This window comes from Rattus rattus, chromosome 3, assembly GCF_011064425.1.
Source record: "Rattus rattus isolate New Zealand chromosome 3, Rrattus_CSIRO_v1, whole genome shotgun sequence".
NCBI lineage: Eukaryota > Metazoa > Chordata > Mammalia > Rodentia > Muridae > Rattus > Rattus rattus.
The window spans coordinates 78128765-78138900 of NC_046156.1; the positions used below are offsets into that span (position 1 = coordinate 78128765).

At 38.9% G+C, this 10136-nt stretch overlaps 1 pseudogene; it reads right to left on the reverse strand.

The window, feature by feature from the left end:
• Positions 1 to 1011: 1011 nt before the first annotated feature.
• On the reverse strand, positions 1012 to 2146 carry LOC116895832 (annotated as a pseudogene).
• Positions 2147 to 10136: the final 7990 nt, after the last annotated feature.

Here is a 10136-nt window from a genome sequence, read left to right on the forward strand (position 1 = left end):
GACATTTTCTAGGGTACATAGATTATAGTGCATAAAAATCTGTTGGAGAATGACTGATATGAATGATTACTCTACTGGCCTAACTCAAAAATACTGAGAAGTAACATTTATGAAAAATTTAGCTCAGGCATTAAAATCAACAAGTAATGTATGGGACCTCATGAACCCAAACAGCTACTGTAAGGCAACGGAACTGTCAAAAGGACAAGATGGCAGCCTATAGAATGGGAAAAATTTTCACCAACTCCATATCTGACATAGGGCTTATAACCAAAATGTAAAAAGAACTCAAGAACTCAAGAAACTAGACATTAACAAAACAAACAACCCAATTAAAAATGGGGTACAGAGCTAAAACAATAATTCTCAATAGAGAAATTTCTACTGGCTAAGTAGCACTTACAAATCAAAATGATTATGAGATTCCTTACATCTAATGAATGGCTAAGATTAAAAACTCAAATGAGTTTTTGGCAAGGATGTGGAGCAATGGGAACACTCCTCCATTGCTGGTGGGAGTGCAAAGTTGTACAACCACTTTGGAAATCAATTTACTGGTCTCTTAGGACATTGAGAATAGATCTATCTTAAGACCCAGCTATACCACACTTGGGCAAATACCCACAGAATGTTCCATCCTACCACAAGAATACTTGCTCAACTACGTTCACAGAAGATTTGTTCATAATAGACAGAAACTGGAAATAAACTAGTTGTCCCTCGACTGAAGAATGGATAAAAAAAGTGGTACATTTACACAATGGAGTATTACTCAGACATTAAAAACAGTGACATCATGAAATTTGCAGACAAATGGATTGAACTAGAAAAGTAACCCAGACCCAGAAAGACATTTTTTGTACTCACTTAGTTTTTTGAAAAGTTAAAAATTCCTTAATTTTTTATTCCTGGTATCACTACCACAATTTACTGGGCAGTATACTTGATGTAATGAAATAATGACAAAACTACAACAGGTACAAGACCTCAGGAATGTACATCCAATTGACACTACATTGCACTAATCAAAGGCTGCAGTTTTTGCAAACTGTCGCTGTGATGGTCCTGAACAAGAAGGTTTTTCTGTTTAAGCCACAGCGACTTTTCTGACTGTGGATCATCGTTCCTTCTGTGGTAGATTTTTACAGTTCCTCTAATGCATTTAGGATGACTGTCTCAAAGTAGCCTACAGCTTTCCTAACAATTCCTCATTCTTTCTCTTTCTAAGAATTACAGCTGTTTCTGTTTCATTTGAAAACCCTCTGCTACCGTATCCACCACTTCCACCTCCAGATCCATAGCCACCACCATAGGGACTGCTTGAGCTACTGCCACCAAAACTACCCTCCATCATAAGTCCATAATTTGATTGTTGCTGACCACTATAATTTCCAAAGTCATTATACTTACCACCACCACCATAGTTATCTCCACCAAAATTTCCTCCTTCAGTGTAACCATCATATCCTCCTTCACCACCATATCCACCACCTTGGTTTCCATATCCTGGTCCACCACCTCCATAACCTCCTTTACTACTGTAACCAGGACTGCCACCAAAGTTGCCACCATCACTTCCAAATCTATTATATCCACCATCACCACCTCCATAACTGCCTCTGCTGCCACCACCTCCACCACCATAGCCTCCTCTTCCACTAAGGTTTCCTCCATGACCAAAGTTTCCTCCACCATCTCTAAAGATTTCCTCCATGACCTCTCTGTGATATAGCAGACTGCATCTCTTGTTTAGAAATGGCCTTTTGCACTTTACAATTATGCCTATTAATTGTGTGGTATTTCTGAACAACAATTTTATTAACTATTTCATGATCATCAAATTGCAAAAGCAAATCCTCTCTTTTTTCCCCACTCTGTCATCCATAATGCTATGGTTTCAATGTTGCCATCCTTTTCAAAGTAGTCTCTCAGATTATATTCTACCACATCCTCTTTAATACCACCAACAAACATTTTCTTCACCATTAAATGGGCACCAGGCTTTACAGAATCGTCTCTAGAAACAGGTCTCTGGTTTCACCTTATGCCCATCAACCTGGTGTGGTTGAGCACACATTGCAGCATCCACCTCTTCAAAACAAGAGTAAGTCACAAAACCAAAGCTTCTGGAACATTTTGTTCTCATAAGTGGATATTAGTCATAAAGTACAGAATAAACTTGCTACCTAATGCAGACCCAAAGACACTAAGTAACAAGGAGAACCAAGGAGGGATGCTTGAATCTTGCTGAGAAGGGGAAATAGATTAGACACCAAGAGAAACAGAGGTAGGAGGGGGAGGGCTGGAGACGGAAACAGGAGGGATAAGGTGTGCAGAGGACAAAGAAAGTACTAGGAGACAAAACTGGATTAGGGGGCATAGAATGAGCTTGAAACTTAGGACAATGGAAATTCCCACTAATCTACAAGGATGACCATAGCTAAGACTCTTAGCACATGGAGATACTGAGCCTGAACTACTCATATACTATAACCAGGCAAGGTTTCCAATGGAGGGGTTGGGACACCAGCCCTACCACTAAAACTTAGACCCATCGTTTGTCCTGCCTACAAGATGAGCAGGGGTAAAACATGAGCAGGGAATTTGAGGAAGTGTCTAACCAACGACTGACCCAGCTTGAGACCCATGCAATGAGAGGGAGCCCACCTGACACTATTTATGATATCATGCTATACTCAAAGAAGGAGCTACAATAACTGCTATTAGAGAGTTTCACCCAGAAACTGATGGAAACTCATGCAGGGACCCCCAACTAAACATAAAACAGAGTTTGGAGGATCCTGTGGAAGATGGGGAGGAAGGATTGAAGGATACAGAATCAGCTACCCTGGGCCCATAGGGGCTCACAGAGTCTGCACTGCCCACCAGAAAGCATGCATGGGATGGACCTATACCCCCTGTACATAGGTATCAGTTGTATATCTGAGGTTTTATGTGAGACACCAAAAGTGGTTTAGAGTCTGACTACGCTGACTGTCTTAGAATCTTTTTCCTAACCTTGGTGCCTTGTCTAGCCTGAATAGAAGATGGAACTAGTCTTATTGCAACTTAATATACCAAGGCTGGTTGACACCCATAGAGGCCTTCCCTTTTCTAGGGAGAAGGGGAGGATGGGCGAATGCAGGGGGAGGTGACGGGAGAGACTGGAAGGTGACAAAGGGACAGAGGGGAAGCTGCAATTCAAATGTTAAAAAGATATCTAGCAAAAGACTACGTTATTCAAAAGATGAAATTTTGTTGTTTAAAGCAATTACAAATACATATTTATAAATTACTTTATTTCAAGGCAGTAATTGAATGCTTACTTTTAATATCCATCAACTTTTAGGTATAAAAAGCCAGTACTACCCCTGGTGGTAACACTGCTCTTGAAACCTTCATTTCTAAAGGACAGTGTATCATTTTAACCTAGGTGTCACCACCAACTTCTGCCAATAAAGGCTGTTGAGTAGAAGAGTAACCTCATTATTAAAGTTCTGAAGCAAAATAATTTACTATATTTAAGGAACTACAGGCATCTTACTTTTTTGGGGGGAGGGCGGTAATGGGGGGGGAGGGTTGGAGGGGAACACCCATAAGGAAGGGAGGGGAGGGGATGTTTGCCAGAAACTGGGAAAGGAATAACACTTGAAAATGTATATAAGAAATACTCAGTTAATAAAAAAAAATAGAAAATTAAAACCTGAAGTTGGAGAGATGACTCAGTGGATAAAATGCTTAATGCTAAATAGTGAGAACCCACATGTGAACACCTAGAAAAGATTCAGAGAGCGAGCACGATGGCAAGCACATATAATCCTGGGCGTGCCATGAGATGCGGGAGTGAAGAAAAGGGAAATCCTCAGGTCTCCTAGGCCAGCTAGCCTGACATAGATAGGGTGAACAAAACTCATATCTCTATCTCAAAGAAGATGAAAGACAAAGAGTGACAATTAATGCTATCCTCTGATCATATGTCATACATAGTCTGTGCACATCCACACAAATGTGTGTGCATGCATGCACACAAGCACATACACATCATACATATATGAAAAGAAGGTTAAATAAAACATAACTCAGATTTTATTCCAGACAAGTTGTTCTCAACCTTTATTTAATACAGCTCCTCATGTTGTGATTTCTCCCACCCATGAAGTTATGGTCATTTTGACACTATAACTAATTTTCTTAAGGTATGAATCATAATGTAAATACTTTTGAAGATAGAGGTTTGCCAAAGTAGTCATGAACCCCAGGTGAGAACCACTGTTAACATTAAACATTATAAAATTTCATTCTTTTTTTCTCCATCTTTATTAAATTGGGCATTTCTTATTTACATTTCAATTGTTATTACCTTTCCCAGTGGATATTAGCCCAAATGCTTGGATTGCTCTAGATGCACAGAACACATGAAACTTAAGAAGGATGACCAAAATGTGAATGCTTTACTCCTTCTTTAAAAGGGGAACAAAATACCCTTGGGAGGGAATAGGGAGGCAAAGTTTAGAACAGAGGCTGAAGGAACGCCAATTCAGAGCCTGTCCCACATGTGGCCCATACATATACAGCCACCCAATTAGATAAGATGGATGAAGCAAAGAAGTGCAGGCTGACAGGAACCGGATGGGGTAGATCTCTCCAAGACACAGCCAGAATACAGCAAATACATAGGCAATGCCAACAGCAAACCACTGAACTGAGAACGGGACCCCCAGTTGAAGGAATCAGAAAGGACTGGAAGAGTTTGAAGGGGCTTGAGACCCCATATGAACAACAATGCCAACCAACCAGAGTTTCCAGGGACTAAGCTACTACCCAAAGACTATATATGGACTGACCCTGGGCTCCAACTGCATAGGCAGAAATGAATAAAATTTCATTCTTAAAGCTCTGTTTTCTATAAAACACAAAAGGCTCTTTTGCTAAAAATAAAACATAAAGAATGAAGTACAATCATAGCTACATCACCTACGTATCAATGTCATCAGTAAGTGTTCTTATCTTCTGTTATTTTACAATTTAGTCTTCTATGGTAGTTTAGAGTTTAGCAAGTCAGCTTTTTACAGTTACCCAAAGGTTGATTATGTTTTTGATGATCATTGATTAACAAGCTCCACTGACCTTTATGCTTGCCCCATCCTTTAAATTACAACTCTAAAGAATGAATAGACCAAAGTAATCAGCACCAGAGAGAAGCCTGGCACCAGAGGTCAGCGCCTCAGGTGAAGTGTTTATCTTTCAAAATAAATGAGTAGGAGGCACACTGTTAAATTTTAAAAGAGTACTATGCAATATTATCCATTTATTTTATAAACATTAAAAATTAATCTTTCGTTTTCTTTTTTCCCTCCATCTTTATTAACTTGGGTATTTCTTATTTACATTTTGATTGTTATTCCCTTTCCTGGTTTCCAGGCCAACATCCCACTAACCCCCCCCTCCCCTTCTATATTGGTGTTCCCCTCCCCATTCTTCCCCCATTACCGCCCTCCCCCCAACAATCACATTCACTGGGGGGATCCAGCCTTGGCAGGACCAAGAGCTTCCCCTTCCACTGGTGCTCTTACTAGGCTATTCATTGCTACCTATGCAGTTGGAGCCCAGGGTCAGTTCATGTATAGTCTTTGGGTAGTGGCTTAGTCCCTGGAAGCTCTGGTTGTTTGGCATTGTTGTTCATATGGGGTCTCAATCTCCTGCAAGCTCTTTCAGTCCATTCCAAAGGAAGCATTGTACTGTAAATGGTATTCTAGTTGTACATCTTCCACTAATCAGCTCTGCAACTTGAGAAAAACCACCATTTATTTGTTTGTTTGTTTGTTTTGTTTTCTTTTGTTTTATTGGACTTCTCCTCAATGGAGCAAATTTACAACAGACCCTCTTAGAAATTCCTTTCCATGCACTAAATCTATGACATACAAAGTCAAGTCGTAAAGGAGGAGTTGAGACATAAGAAGTCAAGCTGTAAAGTAAGGGATGAATCAGGAGACCCCAACAAGAAACAAGCTTCCACACTCACGTTCATCTCTAGATGTCCTAAAATTGTCAAGTGTCATGTAATCATTTCCACACAGTTGCATAGTAGATGATTTCTTTATTGCTAGCAATGCTGCCAATAGTATTGCCACATAGATATGCGGTCCTCTGCATATAGGTGATTTTTAAGGAACTAAGTTAGAACCAAGTGATTGTAGCCACTGTCACCTGTGCAGTGAATGGTGTGACTAATCAAACTGTCTCAGTGCCACCCACTCAGTCAGCTGAGCCTCACTCTGTGAAACCACAGCTCATATCTTCCATGGTGAAAAATGTGTTTGTACAGATTCCATGCAGAGCATTTTGGCTACCTTGACTTCTCAAGACTTTTACCAAGATAAGTCAATCAAGAAATTCAAGATAACATCATACATATAATGATACTCACTATTATAATAAATTTGATGTTAAAATTTTTTAATGTGTGCAGATGTTTTTAGTATGTTTATGTCTATGCACAGCACATGGATGTAATACCCACAGAGGATAAAAGGGGCATTGGATTGTCGAGGACTGGAATTAGAAACAGTGTGAGCTACAGTGTGGGGCCTGGGAATTGATCCTGTGGCCAATGAAAGAACACTCAGTGCTCTTAACCATGAAGCCATCTCTCCTACCCGAAATTTGACTTTCTTTTAAATAAAGGGAACAATTTCATCTTCTTTTATTTTCAACTTTTCCTGTTGCTTAACAATACCACCCTGTAAGTAGAAAATATATAATGTTGTCCAAATTAAATTGCAAAGTGGAAGGAAAGATGAAGAATTGTGGATTCTTATCTTGAGATGCTGAATATTTCGGTACTCATGCAGGCTTATTGCCCCTTAAGGAAGATATACGGTATGAATTTTTAAGGAATTAGTGCAAATAGCCTATTATTTTCATGAGTAATGTTGAAATTGATTGGCAGGGAGTGCAGCCTTTACCAGAACTCACCTTGCAATCTTCCCAGTTTTCTTGTAACCAGGTTTCCCATTCGTTTCTCTTAAGTACTCTTTTCTTTGGAGGCAATGCATCCCACCTGTCTGGAAAGCAACCACTCTTCAGAGGGTCCTAAACCAAAGACATAATATGAAACCCCAGTTGTTAGGAGACCACCATTGGCATCTTCGATTGTTTTTTGTCAAGCGTTTGAAAATTGAGTCTCTATCTGGATGGAAAAATAACCTGATTTAATCACCTTATTTCCATTACTATGCCTAACCCAGGTAAAAGGAAGCTAGATCACTTGAGCCCCAAAATGACTTTACTGTATTTTCCACTTTTGAAGGATTGCCAGAAATGTTTTTCTTAGAATTTGCCCACTGGACTTCCTCTCATATCTTGCAAAGTACAGGACAGCCTCTGCATCCACAGGTTCTCTAACTGTCATTGGTTGAAACTAAAGATGTAGAATCCACGATAGAAGGTCCACTGGGAGGTTAGACGCTGTTTGAAAACAGAGAGTCAGATTCATACATATGACTCCGGACCCTGTTCTCCTGGAGAAGCCTTGTCTAGTGGTCTATCATCTATATATCTCCATCCCAAGATTCATTACATAAGAGGAGAACTGGCGAACAACTTCATTTTTCATCTATTAATTTTCGTTTTCAATAGAATTTAGAAAAAAGAGAATTTATAATTGCAGATTATTTAAATTTATATGCATATGTGGAATATAATGATAATATACATATTAATTAGATATGTATATACTAACATATATATAGAGTAGACACACACATGCATACACATATATCTCCCTAATGGTCCTTTCTTCTAAAGATAATAAAGAGTAAATTAAATAAAATAACTGAAGTGTGAATCAGAGTTGAACAAGTGCTTGGCACATGGAAGATCCTGGGTTTGATCCACAGTCAACATACACACATATACGCAGACACACATACAGACACATACACATGCAGGAACACACAAAACTTCACTTGTATATTTCTTCTAAAATCTGAAGTAGCAGATTAATGGGAAAAACAGTAATTAGACTATATATTATTTGCCATTTTAATAGACCATCCTAAATTTTGGGCATAGGTTTTAAGCTCAAATGTAATTCTTTTTTTTTTTTTCTACAACTACTAAAAAGTAAAAAACAAAAAAAAGTTACTTTAATTAGTGCAGGAAAATTCAGCATATAGAATTAGCCTATAGGCCTATGTAAATTATATCTAGCACACGAAGATGAAGGGAGCCAGCAGTATATCTATGCTTGATATAATTTGTGTGGAAGAATATGAAGCCATTCCCAATTTTCTCTTTTTAGGTGTCCCAATTCACTGAGTTCTTTATCTGATCGTTTTTCAGTATGAGACTCTGTCCCTTCCTTTTAAATGTCTGGATACTCAGATCTCATAAAGCTCAGGCTGCTTTTACAGGGGTTTCCTTCGATGCTGCTCCCTGCCTTCAGACAACATTTACTGTGGCATGCATACACAAAGCATGACAGGTATGACTTACTACTCCTCTACCACACAGCCCATCTTGTCAACAGGACCGCCCACATCTTATCCTCATTTGTATTTCCAAAACAATTTCCTAGTGTTATCCAATCTTCTCCTCCAAATAAGATTTGTTCACATCTCTCAAGGTTAGGAAAGATTGTTCTGCTTCTGATCTTAAGGTGGGTGGAAAGGAACCCTGTGAGTCTACATAATGGATTTTCAGGTGCTGACCTTCGGCTGTTTGCATATCTAAAAATACCAGAAAGGTCGGAAGCAAGGGCCCAAAGTGAGCTGAGTTTGGATATAAAACACATTTGTTTTGTACTTATGATTATTTATAAGACATTTATTTCTTTAAAAAATGGCCAACATATGCTTTTTTATTTCCACAATCTGCTGCATGGTTTATTGAGCTACCCAAGCAAAGCTAAGTCTTTTACCATCCAGGGCCACTGAAACAACTGAAAGTGAGCTTTCAAAGCTGCCTCCCAGTGCTAGTATGTTGTATTTATATATGTTGTACCCATATCCTTTGTCTCCATTTCTGTCCCTCTATTTTTCTGGAATTCATGACTCCAATCTTTTCAAAGATAAAGAACATATAAAAAGGAACGTACAGAAGCACCGCAGCTGACATTGCTCAAAAGGCATGATTGTTTAGACTAGGGGTTCTCACCTTGGATTGCTATGTCTTTCCTATGGGTCACCTCCCACCATCAGAAAACACAAATATTTATACTATGATAATAACAATAGCAAAATTACAGTTATGAAGTATCAATCACAATAATTTGTAGTTGGGAGTCACCACAACCTGGGGAACTGTATTAAAGGATTGCAGCATTAGGAAGGTGGAGAACCACTGCTCTACATAAAGACAGGAAGTACTGATTCCATTTCTGAAGGATTTATGGAGGCAATAAGAGAAAGAACCCACTGCTTGATTATTTTGACACAAGCATTAGTCTTTTCTTGCCAGTGGGAGGCATAGGTCAAGGTGTCATCTAGCCCTGTTCTGTCAAAATGAACTCTACTGTGGTAACCCAAGATATACTTTGACCCCCAACTCTAGTAGGTTCAACAAATTTGCAAATAAGGTAACCTCGATTAGGAAATGGTCTTTATCAATGAAGATAATTGGAACTAAAGTCCACAGTGTAGAAAGCTTGACAAATCCAGCCAATTGATTTTAGACACCTTCAAATGGTATTGTCTTGGACCTATTCCAGATTTGGTAATGCTCATAGTGTGCTGAATACCCCAGAGTTTTTAAGCTCTGCCCTGTACTGTTTGTTTGAGTGCTATTGATTTTCTGGTCTTTTAATTATTTCTCTTTGCAGTAGATTCCAAAGATTTCTTTGGTATTGAAGGCCAAAGGTCATTTCCTCTGTGAGGAGTTACATTAAATTGGCAATTTATTTTTTTTACTCCTACGGGGTTAGTAATTGAAGATATATCTTAGGGGCTAAGACTATAGAGCAGAGTATCTGACAGCCCAGGGATGTTGGCTCTAGCTTGCTATCTCTCAGCTCTTTCTTTGTCTCCTCACTGGATTTATGACCAGAAATGGCAGTCAAAGAATCACTTTGCTAGGAGATTTTCAGTTGAAATAAATCTATCCTTTAGAAGGATTCTGCTAACAATTGGCTTGTTTGC